This window comes from Trachypithecus francoisi, unplaced genomic scaffold (genome assembly GCF_009764315.1).
Source record: "Trachypithecus francoisi isolate TF-2019V2 unplaced genomic scaffold, Tfra_2.0 Lachesis_group0, whole genome shotgun sequence".
NCBI lineage: Eukaryota > Metazoa > Chordata > Mammalia > Primates > Cercopithecidae > Trachypithecus > Trachypithecus francoisi.
In genome coordinates, this window is record NW_022681453.1 from 82,322,322 (window position 1) to 82,347,659 (window position 25,338).

At 36.3% G+C, this 25,338-nt stretch overlaps 1 pseudogene; it reads right to left on the minus strand.

Moving 5' to 3' along the window:
* Positions 1 to 277: 277 nt before the first annotated feature.
* LOC117076700 lies at positions 278 to 1,002 on the minus strand (annotated as a pseudogene).
* Between the last annotated feature and the right edge of the window lie 24,336 nt (positions 1,003 to 25,338).

The window sequence follows — 25,338 nt, forward strand, 5'->3', positions numbered from 1 at the left end:
GGAGTGCAGTGTCATGATCTTGGCTCACTGCAACTTCCGCCTCCCAGGTTCAAGTGATTCTCCTGCCTCAGCCTCCCAAGTAGCTGGGATTACAGGCACATGCCACCATGCCTGGCTAATTTTTGTATTTTTAGTAGAGATGGGGTTTCATCATATTGGTCAGGCTGGTCTCGAACTCCTGACCTCAGGTGATCCGCTTGCCTTGGCCTCCCAAAGTGCTGGGATTACAGATGTGAGCCACTGAGCCCGGCCTAAAATTTTTGAGTGAGACAAAGTATCAATTTCAAAACAGCATCAGAAAGTGAGCATATTTAACCATACTCAGCTCATAATAGAGCAAATGGGTAAATGGAAGCTACATATCACACTACGGAATGTTTAATGAACTGGAAACAACAGAAAGTTGGTCGAAGAAAGGCAGAGAAACTTTGTCTTTATAAGAGTTAGAACCCAGGGGCTCCATAGTCACCTGACATCTATTCAGAGTTTTATCTAGGTTAGAAATGTACATGTTAGGAACTCCAGGATTCTTTTGGATTCTTTTTTAAGGTCCTTGTCAACCAAGGACACAATGTAGCACTTATGAGTTACTCTCTGTGCTAAGTTGTCATCTGCGTAAGTTTCTTTGTGTGTCCCCGGTAATCATTCAAATATTGGATCCTTTACAATCCTTAGAGCTACCTGATACTTCTGCCCTAATTCCCCAGTTTAAGCTATTACACAGTTACACAAGGGATAGACGTGTATATAGACAGTCCAACATTGACTACACTAAGTCCAGTTCGATTTTAATGGAAAAGTTGATAAAGCTGGTATCAAACAGGATATGATAAGGTGGACCCAGCTGTGTATTGTATTGGAAAAATAACAGGAAGGGTGTTGAGGAACTTTTCTTTTCTTTAGCATGCTGGGATACTATTTTTCTTTCTTTTTAGGTTTCAGTCTGTCCTATTCTTTAAGCGTCTGATCTCTGAGACTGAGCATTCACTTCATGGTCGCATACTTCCTGTTTAATTTTGCTTCTCCATGTTCATGCCACACTCTTGTGTCTCCTATTATTATCTTTAAACTGAATTACTCCTTTATTCAACAGTACTATATATGGCTTATTACATTTTAATTTCAATGATCATATTCTTAATTTCCAAAAATGTTGATTGGTTTAATTTTATATCTACCTGTTCACATTTTGTAATATCTATTTTTGGTTTGGTTTGGTTGGCTGATTTGCCTATTTGTAATGTTAGTTATCTTCATGTATTTTGAAGTTTAATTTTGCATCCTTTTCAATGACACATTGTGGTTTTTCCTCTCTCCGTTCTTTACTTTATTGGCTAATAGTTTTGCATTATCTACTGGATCCCCTTGCATAAAGAGATCTGTTCTTCTTTGATATAATTACCTCTGGAAATATCTCATTACACATCATTTAACTTCCTTTCATAGGTTATCTAAGTGTTGCAATATGATATAGACATAACGACAATATGATTGTCAGACAGAAGTTCGTTCCCATCACACTTCCAATAGCAGAGGGACTGAGAAAACTTCTAGATTTTATTTTCTCTCTAAAAACAAAATATCACTTTAAATATGAAAGAAGAATTAGATCAACACTGTACAATTCTTATTCAACCTTACTCCATACAAGAGGCATAAAGTACTCGGTACACAGGTCTTCACTTATTCGTCTTGTGATGATGGCAGATTTCTACTAAACTTTGTAGTATCTGAGCCAAGATACAGCTGCAGAATTTTCCACAAGGAGCTCTTACCAAGTGAGAAGGGATGATATTGCAGAAAATCTATCTGTGATTTTAGCTCTGAACTCATCACTTTCACCTTTTTCTAATATGCCAAATTTACTTATTTTATTTTTTGAGACAGAACCCAAGCAGCAGCGCACTGGCACAATCTCAGCTTACTTCAACCTCTGCCTCCCGAGCTCAAGCAATCCTCCTACCTGAGTCTCCCATGTAGCTGAGCCTATAGGATGCGCCACCATGCCTGGCTAACTTTGTATTTTTAGTAGCGATGGGGTTTCACCATGTTGGCCAGGCTTGTCTCAAACTTCTGACCTCAGGTGACCTGACTTCCTTGGCCTCCCAAACTGCTGGGGTTACAGGCGTGAGCCACTGTGCCCGGCCCATGCTGCATTTACTTATTGCTAATATGCACCAGTAAATAAATGTATCCATAGATCCAGGGAAGTGTTAATGTCTCATATGACTTAATTTTAGATGTGTCCTTTTTCTTAAACACACTAGGATATAGAATAAGTAATTTTACAGAATAAAATCTTTTTGAGCGGCAATAATTATTAACTGGGAGAAAACGATACAGACAAGAAATGGGTTGGTAGAATAACAGTTTAGCATAAAAGCACTTGAGAGAACATTTCAAATTGTATTCTCTAGGTTGTGAATATGTGTGTAGGGAGTGGGTTTGATGAGAAAACAACTTCATGATAAAATAAAATCTAGATTTAATGAAGCTAATAATACTTTTTTTTTTCTGAAAAGAATTCTGAAGGGAAGGAAATGATAAGCATTATTTCCCAAAGGTCATTGCCCATGGAACTCTTTTCTTTCTTAGGAATTTTGTCAGCTTCTCTATAGAAGTAGGACTGATAAGCCTCACTATACTGTACTAGCCAGTATCCTTTCTGACTGCAGACAATCACTTTATTAGTTTCTGCCTGTGCCATACCACTTGTTAAGTATTTTGAAAATCACCTTGTATAGGATGAATTTTAGAAAATTCCATTGGAGAGTTGATGTCATTGATGAGTCACAGGTGAAATAGGAATGGGAATATTCATCATATTTGTTTATTTTTCTTGGTTTCAGATTATTTTATGCAAAATAAATTTCAATTTGTGTATTAATTACTATGTGACATGTAAAGTACCAATGTAGGCATTATGATGCAAAAACACATTTATTAAAAACACAAGTAATTCATGTCCAAAGGAAAAATATTGAAAAGCACAGATAAGCAAAAATTTAAAAAAATAAAATTAAGAACTCAGTTTTGGAGCTTCCCCCCATTCTTCCTGCCAAGTACAGCTAAAACCTCTGAACATTATGTGTAAAAAACAGAAGAAGGCTCTGAAAGGCAGAAAGAGGAAAATAGACCAGCTAAGAATCTTGAGACCAAGAAATGACACACTGGAGAGTTCCTTGGGTTTCCTTTTGCCTCATACATCCCAGACTTAGAGCTGAAGAAGCCAGCAACCTGAAACAGCCAGGGCAGAGATGTAACCAATGAAGATTTGAAAGGATAACTTCCTCTTTTTAACTACTCAAAACACTGCAATTTCACAAATTGTTTTTGAAAAGATTCCTTCTCTTTTAAAAGTCATCAATAAATCCTCTATTGCTTAAGTCAACTCATGTAGAGTATTAGTTTCCTACTACTGTTGCAAATTGCCACAAAATATGTGGCCTAAAACAACACAAATATGTCTTAACATCCTGGAGGTCAGAGGTCTGAAATGAATTGGCAAAGCCACATTTCTTCTCTCTAGGGGAGAATCCATTTCTTGGTCTTTTCCAGCTTCTAGAAGTCATCTGAGTTTTTTGGCTCATCTCTTTTTCTCTCCCAGTCTCTTTCATATACCACCCCTCTGTTTTTATTACCATATCCCTTTCTCTGACTCTAACTCTCCTGCTTCTGTCTCATAAGGATACTTGTGATGACATTGGGATTGCCCAGGTAATAATCTAGTTAAATCTCCCATTTTAGGGTCCTTCACTTAATCATCTCTGCAGAGTCCCTTTTGTCATATCACATATCATATTCACAGTTCCTGGGGTTTAGAATGTGAATCTCATTTGAGAGCCATTACTTTACCTGTCAAATATGGCATCTGCTTTCCTTGGATTCTATAATACTATAGTGTTACATTTTATATTTCTTAAATGTCTGGCTATTTCTTCTCAAATTGTCTTTCAGGTTTTACTCTCTGCTCTTTCCTTAATTATTGGGGCTTCTCGGGTTTTATTCTTTATCATTGGGGTCAATCCCAAATTAAATACTAGAAATTTCCATTGTATTTCTTATTCTATGCAATCAAGATAATTCCCTAAGTGGGTTATAAAAATCTCTATTATATTTCTGACTCTGTAATTGAATTTTTATACAAATAATCCATAGACATCTCACATATGACATGTCTCAGACTGAAATCATGTTTGCACCTTCAAAGGTGCACCGTTTTACCCATTCATTTAATGTCATTTCCATGCACCCTTTGCCAAGTCAAAGTCATCTTTATTTCCTCCATCTCCTTCCCTACCCCAAATCATTATGGATCTGAAAAGCACATTAAATTTAATTTCTTTATAAATCTTTCTCCATATGCACCAACACTCCTCAATCTAGGCCAGTTTTGTCTTTTCTCTATATTTTGGCAACAGACTTCTAAATGGTCTTAAATCCAGGATGACTCCCTTCAAATTCATTCTCCATATTGAAGCTGGACTAGCAGTGAAACAAGCAGCTATAGCCCTCTTTGTAAACCACAAATCTAATCATACCACATTCCTATCTAAAATCATCCGGTGACCCTTAATTGATGTTAGGATAAAAACAAAACCATTTTTTACAACATGGTATGAAAGCTCCATGTCTTATCCTGTTTTCTGCTGTTCTAAAAGAAGTAACACAGACTAGACAATTTATATATTTTAAAAAAGAGATTGATTCAGCTCATAGTTCTAGAAGTTGGCAAAGTGAGGATTGAGGGGCTGCATCTGGTAAAGGTCTTCTTGCTGTGTCATAACATGGTAGACGGTATCACTTGGCAAGAAAACATGCATGCGAGACAGAAAATGGGGGTCAAACTTACCCTTTTCCGGGGAGACTACTCTCCAGACAATAGCATAATTCATTCATGAAGGCAGGCTCCTTATGCCTTAATTACTTCTTTAAAAATCCTACTTTTTAATACTGTCACAATGGCAATTAAATTTCTACATGAGTTTTGGAGGGGACATTCAAACCACAGTACTCTTGTGTATTGAGGTCACTGGTTTCCTCTCTAGCTTCACTACTCATTGTATTCTTTCACTTCCTTAGTTGCTCTAATCATTCTCTCATTCTCTCATTCTCCCTTTTCTCCTCCTGACTCTCCCGTACACTGTTCATGCTACTCTTTTTGTCTATAAGCTATTTTTCTCACCTTCTCATCTGGCTAACTGCTATTCTCTTTCAGATTTCCAACTCCTCCAGGAAGCCTTTTCTGGCTGTGAATTCAGGTCAAATGTACTTTCCTAATGGCTCCTTTAACACTCCACTTGTCTCACATTACCTGTTGCCTCTTTTTATGCCCATGATTAGCACTAGACTGTAAACACCATGAGAACAGGCATAGCATTTATGTAATAGGTATTCATTAATTGTTTGATGAAAGAAGAAAGAAGAAATTATTTTATGAAATACAAATTAGATGTGAAGGATTGTAAGTGTTATTTTTTTTTTGCAAAATAGAAATACCTTTCAGATGAAGTAGCTCATGTTTTCTTAACAAGAGAGGAAGAGAGAAAGAGAGCCATGATAATTTTTAATATCTATCAAGGATTTGCTCGAATTAATACTTTAACTCTTAAGAGTAGATAAACTTTAGTTTTAATTCAAACGTTACTGGTGAGTTATGTTTTGATATTTTAACACTGATATTTTTAACTATTTAATGTCTTTATCATGAACCTTGACTATAATAAAAATAAATAAACACACAAAATCTCACACTGTTTTTAGAGTTGACAAACATCATTTTGAATTGCTGTTATTGTACCTACATGTAAACTAGAAATGAAACACTTGCTGAACTTAATATTGATTGAGTTCCATAAGATTAGGGCCATTAAAGCAAAGCCATTGATGTTTTAATGACAACAATTAGAAAAAGTTTAGGCTCAGATTTTACATCTTCATTTCAGTAGTGTCCTTCTGTAAGTCTTAAACATGTCTTAAATTGGACTTTTAAGAATTATAAGCTAAATACAAGAGTTCTACTTGTTTGAAAGTAGTTTGTATGTTAAAACTGCTAAACTCTAAACATCTATGTGCTTTGGTGCCCCCATTTTCTTTGATTTGGAGTTTAGGATGAGAGACGTTAAGCTCCAAACTCAGAATAAGAATCTATAAGAAATATGCTTCGATGCAGAAGCTGTTCAAAAATGGTAATTATTCCTGAAACTCTGTAACACAAAAAAAAGTTTTACAGATTATTTATTCAATTGCCTTCTCTAATCAGAAAGTTTTTTATTTAATTTTCCTCTCTAACTGTTATAGAGTAAGATTTTTTCCTTGAGCCAAGAAAGACATGCAGAAGTCTTGACAAACAAGAGAAGAGACTGCCTTAGAGAAAGGGACTACAGTGAACACTGAGAACTTCTTCCTGTGCTAAGACAATCTTTAAAAGTAAACATAAGAAGACAAAAGGTGGTGTGACTCACTGGCTTTTGACTATATAGTGGAACATTAAATCTTTTTTTTTTTTTTTTTTTTTTTGAGACGGAGTCTCGCTCTGTCGCCCAGGCTGGAGTGCAGTGGCCGGATCTCAGCTCACTGCAAGCTCCGCCTCCCGGGTTCACGCCATTCTCCTGCCTCAGCCTCCCGAGTAGCTGGGACTACAGGCGCCCGCCACCATGCCTGGCTAGTTTTTTGTATTTTTTAGTAGAGACGGGGTTTCACTGTGTTAGCCAGGATGGTCTCGATCTCCTGACCTCGTGATCCGTCTGTCTCGGCCTCCCAAAGTGCTGGGATTACAGGCTTGAGCCACCACGCCCGGCCATTAAATCTTAAATTATTTGGTCATTTGAAAAATGCTTATATATGCTAAATGGGTAATCTTAATAATACTACCCTGCTTTTGATAAAGATTATCCAACCTTAAAACTTTTAATAAGCTCACAAGCCAGAGTTGTTCAAGTTTAGGGAACTGAAGGATAAAACACAGTAATTATAAGTAAAAGTAAGAAGGAGCTATAGAGAGAAATCCAGAATACCAAGGTATCTTTAAAATAAAAGAAATAATAAAGCCCAGCTTAGTAGTATAGGAAAGGCATTCATTTTTGATCAAAATCTGTATTACCAATTTGGGAAAGTAACTTTTATTTCTAAAGAATCGGTTTATCCTTCTGTAAAAGAAGCTTCTGTCTGGGGAGTCAGTGATTATGACAATTTCCTATTTTAGTGAGGATTGTATTTTTCTGATATGTTCTGAGTAAAAATATCAAGGGGACTAAAAATATCAAGGATAAACCCCACGAGCAATGGGGTTTCTCTGTAAACATTTGCTACATTCCAGTGGTGATAATCAAAGACATCAGTTCTCACATATTTGTTTCTAATCGTTATGAGAAAGAAATGAAATTAGTGATAGCCTGTATTAGCAAATGTGTATAATCCCAACTTTTATCAACAGCCCAACTTCAATACCTGGATATGTGATTATTTTGCGTGTAAGCAGGAGTTAGAATGGAAAAAAAAGTAAGAACTACTGATGTACAGAGACAGGAAGTAGAAAAATAAATGCTTAGAGATGTCTAGATATTAAATAATTAAGTATAAAAACATCAAATCCTGTCCCATTTGATGATATTTTAGTTAAATATCAGTTTTTTCATAGTTTGAAATGCTCAGGTCAAATCTCTTTAAAATGCCATGGATGACAGCTTTACAAAACTGTGTGAACCCATCATCCTCATGAAATGTTAAACACTGATGGTTCTAAAGAAAGTAAATGCAGATCTCTTGAATTTAATAGAAAATTTTTGTAGGTTTTTTTTTAAACTGAATATATCACCATATTGAGGCCAAATATTCTTAAAGTGAAAGGAAATGGCTATGTCAATTTATCTCTGAAAAGAAAATTATTTGGTAAATTAAGATAGATGTAAAAAGTGGGTGAATAAAGAGTTAGATACTTAATTGTGACAAAATAACATTGGGAAGAAGGACTGAGGATTCAAAGGAGAGCAGATAGCTGTGGATATTAACAGCTTCTCAAATTATGTAGTATTGTTGACAAAACATGAGTGATCATGCGACCACATGTTTGGTAGCCATGAAACCAATACATTTTTTAAAACTAAGAATATAAAAAAAGAAAGTTTTCATATTTTTATCATTCTAATTAAGCCACTCTAGCTCGATATATCTCTGTGATTTTCCGATTTTCTTCTTTTTGTAATTGTGTGGAATGCCTTTGATTTTGAACTATGAAACCCACTTGAAGATTTTAACATGCTTTTTCTCTTGTCCTTCTCTTCAAAAATAGTCTTAGAGATGTTTTTAAAACACATAAATCAAAGACCTTAGATAAAATCTACCTCATACCTTCTCTTTGATCCTATTTTCTTTCTACGTCCTTGAATGCTTTTGCTGCTTTCATAAAGTGAACAGAGTTTCAATTTTGCATTGCAGATTTTCCAATCTGGCTGTCAAAGATATAAAACTAATTCTTTCCATCACTGAAAGTGACATTACCCTTTTCTTTCCCTTTTTCATTCTTAAACAAACATCCCTGAATCATTAAGTTTTGTTGTCTGTTAATATTAATTTGGGATATAGCCTTACTTATGAAAATGGTGAAAATTCTAAACTATTTAAGAAATAAAGAATAAAGATGCTGCCCTTGAAGGGCATTGAGGTTTTCAGCATCATAACAATTTCAAACTTCTTAATATACCGTAGTTAATTAAGTCATCAACTAGACATATCAGGTTGATTGCTCTTTTGGATTAAAATAAATTAAAGCAGAAAGAAAAAACAACTTAATTGGCCTTAGATAAGTTGTTATATTGTTACTACAATAGTTCTCTTAGAATTTAGTAATCATAATTATGCAAATCTTAATTAGGTAATTATTGTTGTGCAGTTTTTCTTGACTTAAGGAGGGAAATCCATTGGCACAATCAACCGTATCATGCTGTGTCAGAAACTTTAAATCAGAAAATTTGTTAGAATAAGTTGTGGAGTGCTTTATTATTTACTGGGTATAATTCCCTAAGCAACTAAGGAGAAAAAGTTTGAAAACACTCCTTGATTCAATACATATTCTCTTTTGTAGCTGCCCGTATGCTGCTCTGATTTGTCAGAATAAAACTGATGGAGGGGACAAGTCATCATGCATGGGTGATTTTCCATCAAAGTAGACACTATGTAAAAGAGGCTCATGGATTCTTGGTTCCACCAAGAATAAATTTTGAACAGAGTTTGGAATACTTTTATGTTTCTTAGCCCATAAGAGATTGAGTTCAGCCATTTAATTTCTACTTTTGATTTACAACAGTCATGGAAAGAGGAGAAACTATGTGTTTCTAGTGTAACACATTACATGCATTTGAGGAAATTTATATACACTGCATTCTGCAAAATGAAAGAATCTTCATTTTGAGAAAAATAAATAGAGTTAAATACAAGAAAAAGTTTTAACCAAAATACTAACAAAAACAATGAGAGGTATTTCAGGAGACAACTTGAATAATCCAGAAAGGCAGCTGAGCATGGCTAAAGATAGAATAGAATGGCTCGTGGTATCCTGCCAGTACAGATGGAAGTAGATCTCTGAGTCAGTACAGCTTTCATTAAGAAGAAATCAGAGGAAGAACAGTCTGCTCTGAGGTTGAACTTTGCAAAGTTGGGAATGTTCCTGCTTAGAAGGAGATCTTAGTTTAAGCATTCATTTTTATTTTATTTTTTATAGAGTTAATGAACAAGTCTTACAGTCTTCCTTTAACCAATGAGTTAAAGAAATCTTTGCATAAGTTCATTCAAACTAGAGGTTCCACCAAGATATCCATGTAAATGCACCTTCCAGAGCCAATTTAACCGTGTAGGCATGGAAGCAAACATCCTCTCTTGGCTTCTGCAGCAAATTCCAGGTGGCAATGGAAATTACCTTCACTGACTCTTATGTTTCTTTTTCCCCTGGATTCTGTGCTTTTGTTTTTGTTTCTGGTTTTGGTTTTTATATAACTCAGAAGTTATTTCCTAATGTGCCGGAAATGTTTGTGAATTTGGTTTTATAGCCTATTTGATCATCCTTTTTTAGGTGGAGACCTATTCTGTTGGGTTAGAGATGACAGAAAATCTTATTGGTTGGTTGGTTGGTTTGTTCAAGAATACACTGACCTTCTACAAGAAAGGACATCTGGAAATGTGAGTTTTTTGTTCTCTGTTTATTTTAAACCATGACTAAGGGTATAGAACTAAAGCTGCCAGCTACTTGTCTGTCTGGCTGTAATTATCTTATAAGTCTAAAATCTTAATATCTTATGAGTCTAAGATATTAAAATTAATGTCTTATAAAATTAATATCCTATAATTAAGTATAATTTAGTTAATTTTAATATCTTAGACTTATTAACTCTTGTTATTAATAATCTTTTAATACTTGTATAATATCTTAGATTATTGAAAATTGGTCACCATGCATGGTTTTAATAAAAATATACATACATATTTAAATACATATATACATGCATGTATATATCTTAAATATATACACATGTATGTACACACCCTTGTGTTTCATAAGCTTGCAGAAGCTTGGGACAGCTCTGAATGACAACACAGTCCTGAGATGTGTGATTTCCTGGGACTTTCACTGGACCTGCATTTCAGCTCTACTCTCCCTACTGCCCTATGCTTCTTTGACCCTATAAGTGAAGCCAGCTTGGCCAGGTGCAGTGGCTCATGCCTATAATCCCAGCACTTTGGGAAGCCGAGGCAGGCGGATCAAGAAGTCAGGAAATCGAGACCACCCTGGTCAACATTGTGAAACACTGTCTCTACTAAAATACAAAAAAATTAGCCAGGTGTGGTGGTGTGCACTTGTAGTCGCAGCTACTCAGGAGGCTGAGGTAGGGAAATCACTTGAACCTGGGAGGAGGAAATTGCGTGCCACTGCACTCCAGCCTGGCAACAGAGAGAGACTCCACCTCAAAAACAAAACAAAAAACAAAACAAAAAGTGAAGCCAACTCAATTGTCTCATAGAATGATGTTTACAGTGTTTTTAAATAAACACAGAAATTGTCCCTCCCAGTCTTAAAACTTCAAAAACTTACATTTGTATTATCTGAGTTCCTTTCTTACGAAACCAATCATCAAGGCTCCCAGATAGTATCAGTGAACTGAAACTTACCAGATCACCACATCTGGACAATGAGATGTCAGACCCCTCATCCATCCTGATCACCTAACTGACTACCTACTTCCTGTTGGCCAACTACTCTCCCTTACCCCTCCCTAATTCCTGTTTTTCCACAAATGGTTACATTTCTGTCCTGTTATAGAAGCCTTTAATTTTAATTGGTCGAAGAGATGGATTTGAGACTGATTTTTCTCTCTCCTTGGTTGTTGCACCTGCATAGCCTTTTTCCCTGGCAATACTTTTTGTCTCAGTGATTGGCTTTCTGTGCAGTGAGACCAAACTCTTGGTGTTTTGGTAACAAATTTTGGTTTCATGATTGTGAATGCATTGCTTGTGACTCAGCTGCCATGGGCTGGGAGAGTTTCAAAAGCCGACTAAGCAGCTATCTGACCATTTTGGCCAGAGGTGGATTTTAGTCTCTCCCAATTGGGCCCACTACTACCAACCCTAGCCATGCTCCTGATTGCCTAGGAAGAACGCCTTTTGAAATTTGACGTCTATATCCAGAAAGGTGAGTGTCTTTTATGGGTACTAGACAGTGGGAATGGCTCCTCTCGATTTGGAAAATCACAAAGGCATATCAGTTTGCAGGTTAAACAAGCCAAACTGATGGAGAGAGGATACTACCTTGACTGATTCAGTTTGAACACTCTTGGGGCTTATTCATTGCTACAGAAGTTGGATTGTGTTTTGGTGATTGTTTGTGTGTGTCTATGTAGTTATGGGAGGTCAAGTTTTGATCCGAGAGTGCAGCCCACATGGGTGCATTCTTTGGGTTAGTCTGTATGTAGTTGTGGGTTGATGGAGCAGGGGAAAGTCTACAGCCATACCACTCTGAGTGTGGCTGATCTTGTCTGATTGTGATGTCTTTGCATTGTAGTGCTGTCTTAGAATTGAATTCATTTTCCTCTTGAATGGGAAAGCAGGATGGAGGTCCATGTATATATGCTTTTATGCTGCTGTTCTAAACGGAGTTGGGTTTGCTTAGTACTGTGATGCTCTTCTGTGGTGCTGTTTGGCTCCAGGGTTCTTTGGAATCTGGGGAAATTTGACCTTTAAAAGTTAAACTGCCATGGGAAGCAATTTACTCAGTTTTGTTTCATAGCCTTCACTGTATTATCTATGAGGGCAAAAACATTAGCTATGTGAACATGTTTGTATACCAGTGAGTTTGTATTGCTATCTCATGCCTAGAATTCTAAAGTAAAAACTATTGGATCTTTGTTTGCATACATGTATATGGGTCTAGATGTTATGTGTTGTTTTTACAGGGTACCAGATTGGCTCATAAATAAAAGAGCACTTATAATTAAGGGAATATGTCCAAGCATTTTTTAAGTTCATGTGACTTGAGTAAATCGTCAATAAAAAAGATGGCTTTAAAATTATTGGTAAAATAAAAATAGAAATGTCTTCAGAATTGTCAGCATACATTTTTGTCTGGGTTTTATATTTGTCTTTATTAGATAGTTTGAGGTGTCAAGGTTTGGTACAGAAGGTTATAAAACTATAAAGCCAGCCAAAATAAAATAATCTGTGTTTGTGTGATTTGTTTGACAAATAAGTCTAATTTAATGTTGTTTTAATGAAAACAGCTGAATCTTCTGAGTTATTAGGGAAAATGTCCATATATTTAATTTTAAAATTCTCACTTAGGTAAGCACCTGATATTCACAGCATATAAAAAGTGGTTCACAAGGAAATGACTTAAAATGATTATTAACTTTGTTTAATATCTCAGTTTTCAGAAGCTATCTAAATAAACTTAAAAAATGAAAGAATTGAAAACATGTAAATGGGATCAATGCTTGTAGGTGAACTTTTTTTTTTTTTTTTTTTTTTTTGAGATGGAGTCTTGCTCTGTCGCCCGGTCTGGAGTGCAGTGGCCGGATCTCAGCTCACTGCAAGCTCCGCCTCCCAGGTTCACGCCATTCTCCTGCCTCAGTCTCCCGAGTAGCTGGGACTACAGGCGTCCGCCACCTCGCCCGGCTAGTTTTTTGTATTTTTTAGTAGAGACGGGGTTTCACCGTGTTAGCCAGGATGGTCTCCATCTCCTGACCTCGTGATTCGCCCGTCTCGGCCTCCCAAAAGTGCTGGGATTACAGGCTTGAGCCACCGCGCCCAGCTGTAGGTGAACTTTTTGTGTAGTTTAAAATCTTAAAATTATTTTGAATGCTTATTGGATGTTTGGGTCATTTCCAATTCAAAAAGGGTTATGATATGGAGAAATAGGTTTTTGAAAGTTGTGAACTGTTCTCATCTATAAAATGCTAGCTAATATCTGATAAATAGTTCAGAATTTTCAGAATTTCTTGCCTTCTAGGTTTTCATTAACATTTAAGATTAGTAAGAATAAGAATTCTAGTTAATATAAAATTCTATATATAAAATGTACCAAATAAGATATGTTTTTCTTGAGAAAAATAGTAATTTTGTCTAATTCAGAAGTTATCTAAAGGTTAATTCTAATTATGGACTTAGAAAGCTTATTTATGAAATAAGGAAGAAAGGAATCAGTAAGTATGGGAGAGAGAGACAGGAAAAAGTTATGGATATGAAGATATATTTTTGGTAAGGAAGGTTGAAAAACAGATTTTCGTATGAGAAAGAATCTTGTGTGGTAAATTTTTGTACTATAGTAAAATGATTTGTTATTTAAAAAGAAAACTTAGGACAAAACAGAAAGTGGAAGCATGTCATATGAATTTTTTTTTTTTTTTTTTTTTTTCTGTTTCTCTATCACCTTCATGTACATACAGAGAAAACAGAAAGTTAAAAAGATTAGGGCTGGGTGAGGTGCCTCCCAAAGTGCTGCACTAATCCCAGCACTTTGGGAGGCAAAGCGGGGCCGATCATGAGGTCAGAAGATTGAGACCATTCTGGCTAACATGGTGAAACCCCATCTCTAATAAAAATACAAAAAATTAGCTGGGTGTGGTAGCAGGCGCCTGTATTCCCAGCTACTCGGGAGGCTGAGGCAGGAGAATGGCGTGAACCCGGGAGGAGGAGCTTGCAGTGAGCTGAGATCGCGCCACTGCACTCCAGCTTGGGGGACAGAGCGATACTCCGTCTCAAAAACAAACAAACAAAAAGATTAGATAGTAAACGATTTTTAAAAACTTGATAGAAAATTAGAGAAATCTGGCAAATTTACATTGCTCATAGATAAAGCTCTTAGTCTTGATGAAGGTAAAATAAGAAATATTGTAAAGAAATAAATTAACAGTTTGACAATTCTTTTTTAATATAGCTAAACTAAAGCCAGATTTAGCACGCTTTTAGATTGCTTTATCTACAAAGCCCTACAAGCGAATTTCACATGAATGCTTATATTGCTTTGTAGATAGTACTAACACCAAATTACTTATTAGTCATGTGCCTGAAGTGAATTTTTTTTTTTTTTTTTTTTTTGAGACAGAGTCTTGCTCTGTCACCCAGGCTGGAGTGCACTGGTATGATCTCAGCCTACTGCAGCCTCCGCCTCCCAGGTTCAAGCGATTCTAGTGTCTCAGCCTCCTGAGTAGCTGGGACCACAGGCACAAACCACCATGCTTGGCTAATTTTTGTATTTTAAGTAGAGATAGGGTTTCACTACGTTGACCAGACTAGTCTCAAACTCCTGATCTCAAGTGATCCTCCTGTCTCGACTTCCCAAAGTTCTGAGATTACAGGCGTGAGCCACTGTGCCTGGCCTAAAGTGAATTTCTTAATTGCATGAAATGTAAAGTGGTATTGGTGGACATAAAGACATTAATTTGTGTATCAGGAACAAAATATTCAGAGTGTGTGTGTGTGTGTGTGTGTGTGTGTGTGTGTTTAGGCTCTGGGTAACACCATAACTTCCAAGGTTAAATTGAGTAGGAGAAAAATTTGGAGTGGATTTTCTGTTACGTTTCTCCTTTTAATTTTTATTTATTTGCTGCTTGTTCTCCTTTGGGTTTCACCTATACATACATATATACAAAGCCACCGATGTTTTTAGTCTCTAATGGAAGGCTTTTATTTGGTTCTATAGTAGTTATTTTGTTTTGTATGCATTTCCAACAATTCATCATTTGCTCTATTTATCTAAAATTCCTAAGCTACCTTTGTCATACCTCCAAAAAAAGAGAGAACACACCAGCCATTTAAAATTGGATTGGTTTTGCTTACTTCTAATAATCTAGAGACATATAGAGTTTTAAAATAAAGACTTATTGTTATAAGTTCTGAACAGCAGTAGTACACTATTTATTTTGTTATTTGGAAAAGTAGGTGAGAATAGAAATTTTTAAATATTGTTTTTTTTTCCCAAAGTAATTTAATTTAATCAATAATTTGAGTTGGTTTCAGATCTTTTCCTTTAGATGATGAGGACAAACTGTGATATGGGCACAAAGTTTTAATGTTGAGGAAATGTTGGCCTTGTCCTTAAGGAAACCATATTAAATAGGATTTTGCTCAAACTACTTTAGTTGTATTTACCATTATTAAAATTTAGTGACAATCTCTTAGATTAAGTAGCAATAAAAACTTGTGAAACTTTCTAGTGATTTTTAAATTTTTGTCCTAAGCCTTTTATCACTGATGGCAGGCCTTCATGTGTGCACTTGAAAATAAAATATGTACAAATGTGGCTCTGGTTTGAAGATTCTATTGATAATAGTTACCTAGTCAGGTGTCACTATTGTATCTAGAAGCCAATCTTGGAAATATGTGATGATGCCTTTTAATATGGCTGAAAAGAAAACATCGTTTGCTTGTTCTTACTTCGTCCTTGTTTTATTTTATAGTATTTAAGAGAAAGGACATTATTTCTCCTCATTTTGAATTTCCAAAACTAATATTTGCGTATACTACTTTTTTTTAATGATGAAGGAGAATGTTAATTGTCTTACATCGATGAGTTTGGCATAGGACCTGTCACATTTTTAATGCTTTGGTCACAGTTCTGTCACTAGAGTGCTAGTAATTAGGTATATGCAAGGAGTAACCTAACTACTTTAATACATTGGTTTCAAGTGCTGTAGACAGTAACTACTAGACACCAAATCACAGTGTTTTAATTTGTGATACGTTAGAGAGAACAGCAGGACTTGCTGCTATATTAGTAAACGGAAATATTAATTTCTAAATGTTCTTTTTCATGTCTCTAACCATTTCATTAAATATTGTCTTCTATTCTTAACATAAATGCATATACTATACTTGATCATTTATATTATAGATAGAAGCTTATTTTACAGCAAAGTAGTCTATCTGCAAATTATGGGCAGAATGCTCCTTTATTATAATTTTATTTCTGTATTGCTTTCAAAGTGTTTTGATTAGCACTTTGGTTAAATGAATAACTATTTTTTTCAATGACTTGTGTTTCTGTTTTGACCAAATGTATTGATGCTTTTAACATTCTTGATAGATGTCCTATTAAGTCATCTTTGTGCTAAATTACAGGGCTTTGACTCCTGGGTAAATCTAAAACATCGACACCAGTATAAGCCTCATCTGTAGACCTGGGAGAAGGTGACAATCAAAATGAATTGCTTTCATGAAACACAGGGTCAAAAATTAAACTATTTAATTTCTCTAGAACCAGGGATTATTATGGAAGAGATAGTGGGGGCTTGAGATTGTAACGGCCAATTTTGAAGAATAAAATTAGTTCAGACCCTCCAATTCAAGGATGGGCATACTGATGCCTAAACAGCTGATGAATTGAGGAGCTTTGACTCTTTAACTTCTTTAACTCAACAGGTTTAACAAAACACTTAAATGTGGGTTATCTACATTATTAAACATCATAGTATCCCATAACACTCCTCCTCAGCATGAAGCAGCCAGAAAGATCTATGACCAGACTCCCCATGATTGAGGAATTGATAAATACAAAAGAGGAGCTGATACTGGTCCAATTGTCCCATAGAATTGATGTTTATGGTTTTTTGAATGAACATAGAAATAGACCCTTCCAGTCTTCAAATTTGAGAAACTTACATTTGTCTTATCTGAGTTCCTTTCTCAGGAAACTAAACATCAGGCCTTCCAGAGAGTATCAGTGAACTGAAACTCACCAGATCACCACATCTAGACAATGAGACACCAGACCCCTCATCTGTCACAATTGCTTAACTGAGCACCGGCTTCCTGTTGGCCTAACACCTCTCCCTTGTTCCCATCCCCCAACTAATTCCTGTTTTCTCATACATGGTTACATTTCTGTCCTGCTATAGAAAAACTTAATTTTAGTTGGTTGGGGAGATGCATTTGAAACTGATATCCTGTTCTCCTTGGCTGCAGAATCTGAATAACCTTCTTCTCTGGCAATACTTGTTGTCTCAGTGATTGGCTTTCTGTGGAGGGAGGAATGGGATGTAGACTGAGCCCCTGGTGTTTCAGTAACAAAAGTACTCCCTGATAATCTTCCTTCATGTTTATCTCCATATCAGTATCTCCTCGCTGGGAAATCTAGCCTGGGGCACTTTTGGTTTTCTATCTAACCACCTTAAGAAAGTATAAAAAGAATGTGTGTATTGTATGCATTTATGAAATTTCTGGTATGCTCAAAGCTTGCATATGACAGAGAGTTCTCAATTACCTATGTTCTAGTAATCAGAAATAAAAATTAGTTGTTTTGTTAAAAGTTATATAGTGCATGGGTGATTGCAACTTACTAGGAGCAATAGTGGCAAAGACATTTGCCTGTGTACACAGATTTTGAGATGTATTTTTTAATCAAGAGAAAATCGGTCTGATAGAAACATGTGTTGATACAGAACATTCTATTTGATAGGTCTTGAGAATGTCACAGGCAATTTTACTGAGAAAACCACAATCAGTAATATAAGATTGATCCTTGGCAGAAAATTCTGAAAGCAAGATGTAGATAGAAATCTTTGGCATCTAAGCAACAATTCAGGAAAGGTGACCAATGTTAATTACAAGTAAACAAATTTTATTTGCCAGCCTCTCTCAATGGAGAGTTACTTGAACAGTATTTATTTTTCAAAAGACTGGAAATAGATGCAGATGACTGAGGCTCCAACTCTGATTTATCCATTACCCTTTTGCATGTTTTGTGCAAATCCAGAGCCTTATGATTATCATTATTATTACTGGAATTATTACCAAATAGTTTTGTAATTTCTACTATCCAAGTGTCTTCATCACCTGACCCTTGCCTAACACTTCTGTCTCACCCCTTGTGCTCCTTTCTTGCCCATGCCCTTTCCATCCTACAAACCACATATGTAGCTTCTAATACTGGAATATTCTCTGTTCTCCTGCTCCAAGAGACATCAAGGGGTTAAAAGGGTGAACCCTTCAGCCAGCTGAGTCCCTGCATTTTCTCTGTCATTTCCTAACTGTGTGATTTGCAGCAAGTTACTTACCCTCTGGTGCCTCAGTTTACTCATCTCTAAGTAGAGATTAACATTAGCACCTGCGTTATTTGGTTGTGACAAGGATTTTGCGTCATAGTAGCTCAAGTATTCTTTGGTGCTTTATTATTTGTTAGCAATGACATGCTCCTATTTAGGAATTCTGCTGCTCTATTTTGCATTCTGAATCTATTACTCTGAGCATATATTTCAAATTCTACTTTATGAATATGTATGATGAAAGGTATTTGATAGAGTACTTGCACGTGTAAATTATTGCATAATTGTTGGGAAATTAATGAAAATTTTATTTAAAATGTTCCTGTTGCCTAGAAACAGCATAGATGCCTAAAAGTACCTCTCCCAAGTTTGTGTTGAACAACTGAGAGATGTATGTGAATTTGTTTCTTTTCAGAAAGAGAATTAAATGTGTAGAAGACCTAAAGAAAGGAAGTCTCTTTTGTTTTTTTTTTTTTTTGTGAATGACTTAGTAGAGAATATGAATATTCTGGAATTTTCTGGTAATTGGCCCCAGGTGGAACTCAAGAGGGGTGCTGACATGCTCAAGGAAATGGAAATGCTCTCACATTAAGTTAATCACTCTGGCTGTTATTACCACTAAAGGGATCACCCTGTGCTCTGCACTGCTGCTATGTCCCTGTCTCTCATAAATTGCAGAAAGGCTGCAGGAAGGCTTGTTTTTTTAGGGATTAATGGCACCCTTCGTTGTCTAAGTAATGGACTTTTCATGATGTATTTTAAACTTATTGAGCATTCGTTAATTGCTATAATACATGTCAACAATGTGACTAAAGCTATTTCAATTAGATCAATTGTGTGATTAAGAGGTTACCAGTTAGCCTCCCAGGTAGTTTTTCTCCTCTAAGCCCTAAAAATAACATCTTTACAGAATTTCCCCAAATGCATACTGTAAACCAGTTGCCACAGCCAAAATGGAATTATTTATTCAAGTATTTTATTTGCATCTGAATGTTTGGCAGTTGTGGAGAATAGCAGCAAAACAAATAGGGGAAAATATTTGAATATAACTTGTCCTCTTTTGACACTTAATTTGCTATCACACATTGAGTTTAAAATCCTCAATGTGATATACAGAATTTCAGAATTTCAGAACATTCCCTTTGTTTTTTCTTGACTCTTCAATAGCTTTCCCTGACTTCCCACAGACACTACATTCTATGAACTTTCCTTCACATCTAAATCTTTATTATCACAATCCCTGTGAGAAAAGACTAATAAACCAACAAAAACTGCATCAGTTAACTAAAAGACCACCCAAATTTTATAAATCTGTAAAACCCAAGAATATTACTACTGCTCAGTCAACAAGTCAGTCAATGTATGTTGCAAATTCATCATTTTCTTGTTATTCTTTTTCTACTACTTTAGTCTGAGCTTCATCATTCTCTGCCCACATTACTGCAATAGATTCTTAACAGATCTCCCTGTGTCTAGTTTATCCCTTCACAGGTTCTTCTACTCAGCATGGCCAATGTAATTCCCAACTTTCATCTTGGTTATTTCTCTGCTTAAAAACTAACATGCCTATTATTTATCAAAAGGAAGCTTTTGATAAATTCTTTCTGACTTAAAGTCAAAGACTGAGTTCTGGCCAGTGGAATGTGGGCAGAAGGAATGTGCCCATATCCCTGCCTCAACCACAAAACCTCCCATACCATTTACCAAATGCTCCCTGTCTCTATCATCTGCTGGCTAAATGGAGGGCAACCTGTGGAGAACTCTAAGGTGACAGGCAATGAAAGAACCAACAGATTAAAATATCAAGGTCCCTGAATAGCTTCATAGTGCAGAGCATCCCGCCTCCACATCCCACTCCTGCCTTAGACTCGACATAAACAAGAATGAAAAGTTCATTGTGTGAAAACAGTGAGGCTTCTAAGATGTTTGCTAAAGCAATTAGCCCATTAGCCTAAGATGTATTGGTTTTGCAATAACAGTGTTGTCACTACAAATTGAGATTAATAAATTTATTGGGAAGTTAATATGTGGGTTTTGAACTTTTTCTATGCAGTTTTTATTAGTTCTATGCTTATGGTTTTTTAATCTAAAAGGCTTTTTATGTTTATAATTCTTTATGCTAATTATTTTAAATCTTGTTTTGGAGCGCTTGAAAATAATGTTTACTCATTTATGCAATAAACATTTATTTAGCATCTATTATGTCCTAGGTACTGTGTTTATACAAACAGAAAGGAACAAAAGGTTATTATTTCTATTTTTAAAAAAAGGATTATATTATAGTCTTATATGGAGACCTTTTGCTACGTAATTTTTATGCTCAGCATAAGCTCTCAACAACAATATCAATCCTCTCAGGATCCCAAGTGGCTAGATTCTGATTTTCAGGCCTTATCTGAGACACTCAGAATTGTTTTCCTGCCTGATTTTTCCTGGGGTTTGATGCTAATGAAATAGTTTTTTGATGCTAATGAAATAGGTTTTTTTTTTTCATTATTAATTCTGAAGGAGGAATTCTTTTTTACTGAATTCCCACCCATGTACAGACAGCATAGATTTTCTTTTGCAAGCATTCATTACTTTAGGTATTCCTTTCTAAACTTGAACATTTTGATGGTAATGTCATGGTAGAGAAGGCATCTTCTTTCTCTTTTGACAGTTGAGTTTTTGAAGTTACATGATTAGGTCCAGAGACAGGGATAGGAAATAGTACCTTCTAGCTTGCTCCACTACTGAATTAGTGTGTAATTCATGATCATTTCTCTTTCTAACAATCCTTCTCTTTTCACTGCCATTTGATAAAGTTTATCTCTTACCCAAGGGTGTAAAACTGGCAATGACTAGTTCACCACTTTTGACTACACGTTTTGGACAATATATAGAAATCTCAAGGGAGTCTTGATAGTTTTTAAAGAAAATGTTGGTGCTACTAGTGTGTCCAGAATTGGTTCCTTCCAGTGGGTTCTTGGTCTTGCTGACTTCAAGAATGAAGCCACGGACCCTCGTAGTGTCACACTTCTTAAAGATGGTGTGTCTGGAGTTTGTTCCTCTGATGTTCAGATGTGTCCAGAGTTTCTTCCTTCTGGTGGGTTCATGGTCTTGCTGACTTCTGGAGTGAAGCCGCAGACCTTCACAGTGAGTGTTACAGGTCATAAAGGGAGTGCGGACTCAAAGAGTGAGCAGTAGCAAGATTTATTGTGAAGAGCGAAACAACAACCTTTCCACAGTATGGAAAGGGACCCCAGCAGGTTGCCGCTACTGGCTTGGGTGGCTAGCTTTTATTTCCTTATTTGGCCCCGTCCATATCCTGCTGATTGGTCCATTTTACAGAGCACTAATTGGTCCATTTTACAGAGTGCTGATTGGTCTGTTTTTGCAGCGTGTTGATTGATACGGTTACAAACCTTTAGCTAGACACAGAGCGCTGATTGGTGCGTTTTTACAGGGTACTGATTGGTGTGTTTACAAACCTTTAGCTAGACACAGAGCGCTGATTGGTGCATTTTTACAGAGTGCTGATTGGTGCGTTTACAAACCTTTGGCACACTTAGTGTGTTTTCTCTGTACTTTAATGGGCTCAGTAAGAAGATGACAGTTATCACATTCTATTGTCATTAGCTGTTGATTTGTCTTCCATATTTGAAGGAAAAGACTGTACGTTACTTTCGAATCTTGAAACAAACACATTCAATAAAGTTTTGGTGACTAAGGGAGTAAATAAGTAAAGTGAATTTACATTTCCCCTTTACTGTAGAAAAACAGGATGATGTAATTGAACTAAAGACTCTATTGCCATACAAATCCTAATTTCCAATCTAGGCTTCTATAAAATAAAAGTAGGAAAGGAAACACATAGTACTGAGAAAGATGAATGAAGGATGAGACAATTTAAATGGGGAGGGATGGGCGAAAGTTAATCAACCAATAAAGAGAACAGAAAAGATTGAAAAGTAAGAGGAAATGGAATTTATAAGTTGAGATAGAGAAAGAGCTATGAAAGACATTAAAATGTTGGTGGAATCAACCAGTAAGCATCCAAGATTATAGTCAAGTAGTAGCTTGACCCACATGTATGACAGGATGTTGTAAAGATGTAGTACAGTAAACCACAGAGTTTCTCAGAGGGAAGTTGCTCTGTAGATAAGAAAGCCCCATTATTTTGTATTATTATTTTCCTTTCATGTTGAGCGGATGTACCAGTGACAGTTGGAGTCTCCTTTCAGCCAAATAACTCCCATATGCTACATAATGCTGCTGCTGATTAAAATCCTATGGAAGATTCAGGCTGTATCTGGAACAATAACAGTCTGAATTCGATTTATCAGTCTTCTGGGGAAGCAAAGATAATCAAATTTCCCCCTTCAGCAACTTTGGGACCAAGCCGTTTGCTGAGATGACAATGGATGTGAGTCTCGCACTTTCAGTTTATACACCTGCTGCCTGTTAATCACAAGTTTCTGACATTTTCTGAGTTTTTTTTCCTTCCTGTTCAAATCTTACAGGCTTTGTCATTTAAAAGCAAGGGCACTTCTGTGAAAACTAGTTACAGAAACATGCATGAAAAATTAGGGAAATCTGTAGGGAGACAAGTTATGGGCAATACGAGGAAAAACACAATTTTGTCAGAAATCTGGATTCCAATATGCTTCTTAATTTTTTGGTATGTGACCTGAACAAGTAGTTTAAGCCCTCTGAGCCTTAGTTCCCTCATCTCTAAAGTGGATAATGATATCAGCAACAGAGTGTTGCCCTGTAGATTACATTACATAATTTGCATTTGACTTTGCATTCTGGAAAAATCTAGGTAATGAGAACTGCAAAGAACTCTAGGTACAAATACTCCATTCAAACCCGTGCACTACGGAGACCTGACCAAACTTTAACATGGCTTATAGCAACCTAAGGCCTGTCTCTGGGACAACCCAGTCAAAAGTTCAAGACAGGAACTTTTGAGTTCCTGTCTTGAAAAGCTCTGGGCTATCAAAAGAATTTTCCTTTTGTTCTACTCAATATCTGATGATAGGTTTCCCTTTCTTAGAATGTTTACTAAACAAACAAAAAAATGGTAAATCCTTTCTCTGTTTCTTTGAGATGTATTTGTATTTCACACAACTCAAGAGTGTCTTTCTCAAGGGCCTGAAAGTCATTCCTTTGAAATGCAATCATCAGGAAGGATAGAGTCTCTGTCTTTCAGGTTCTGTAACAGACCAGAATCCTAACTTCAGTAGTTGCCAGCCAGCAGACACAGCTGGCCCAATGGCATTTATACTGACTCACCGTAATTTTTCACTTGACTCCCTGCTTTAAGTTGCCCAGTCACCTCTCTGCACATCAGAATGCAGCTCTGCTCTTTCTCCTACTGTTAACAATAAAATCTGTTTTCACCATTTTAAACAATGTCCAGGTCTGGTTATCTTTGACACTAGAGACTGGCTTTGTGGTAACACCTACCAAACCCCTGCCTCAAATTTCTTTTCATGGTAAACGTGTGTGCTTACGTGTGTGTATATATTTTCTGAAGCAGACGTTGAGGTTGAGTCTTCTCAGGACAGTTCATGGAAAAAAAAAAAAAAAAACCCTGGAAAAACATGAGAAAGTTATGTGTTTTCTGTATCTGGTTCTGAGGAAAAGGACTGAGGGCTAGTTTATGTTACAAATTTTTAAAGGTCACAAGTAAAAGTTAAACATACTTTCATTATTTTAGCATGAATCAAAATGAAATTTAAAGTGGATGCAGCTTTAGGCAATGCTGGATACAGGGGTTTAAAGGATAAAATTAGAACTCAGTTTCTTCCTTTAGATCATGCTGTTCAATAAAACACTCTGTAATGATAGAAATGTTCTATATCTCAACTGTCTAATTCAGTTGTCACGTGTGAGTATTGAATACTTGAAGTGTGGCTAATGGCAACTGAGAAAATAAACTATTTCCATTTATTCTGAATCGGTTCAAATGTAAAACACTGCGTGGTGGTAACTCTAAATTATACTGTGCTTGCCTCTTCTTGGCTTTATTCTCAAGACAGACTGTCTCTGTGTGGCATCTAGATGGCTCCTGGAAGGTCCAGACTTTGCTAGTTTTTAAAAAATTATGATCTCACAGAAGGAGAAAAACTATCTCTCTTTCAGTAGCCTTGTCAACTTCTGAGAAGGATTCTACTTGACCTTGCTTAGGTAAATCATTGTGTGCAAGAGGATGGACACTCATAGTGTAGTCTGAGTCACATTCTATTGTGGACCATTCAATTCACTACCCTTCTAGAATAGTTTTGAGTTCAGAGGAAACCATTATTAAATAGTAGTTGAGGAAGAAGTGAAAGGACTGTGTAAGAAAGGGCAAAAGCAGTGACACCTGGTGGCCTGGTTGGTTTTACCAAACCAAGCCTGGGTCTGCTTATCCAGCACAGTAAAACCAAACATTCACACTGAGATTTGCAGCAAGAGAAGGCATGGTGTTTATTTGCAGGGTGCCAAGCAAGGAGAATTGGACAGCTAACGGTTAAGACCTGACTTCCTTGATGGTTTACAAGCAAGGGGTTTTAAAGGCAGGGTTAAATTTCAAAAAAGACGTTACAGATAAAATGGTAAATAAATACATGGAGGTTATACATTGGTTTGGCCCAAAATGGTGGGATATCTTGAAGCAGGGGCTTTCAGATTATAGGTGGATTCAAAGATTCTTTGATCTGGGATTGGTTAAGAGAGGAAATCTTTGTCTAAAGTCTTGGGGTTAGCAGAAAGGAATGTTGAAGTTTGGCCTGTGGGCATGACTGTCTCCAGGACCCTTAGGAAAAATTTTTTTTTTTTTTTTTTT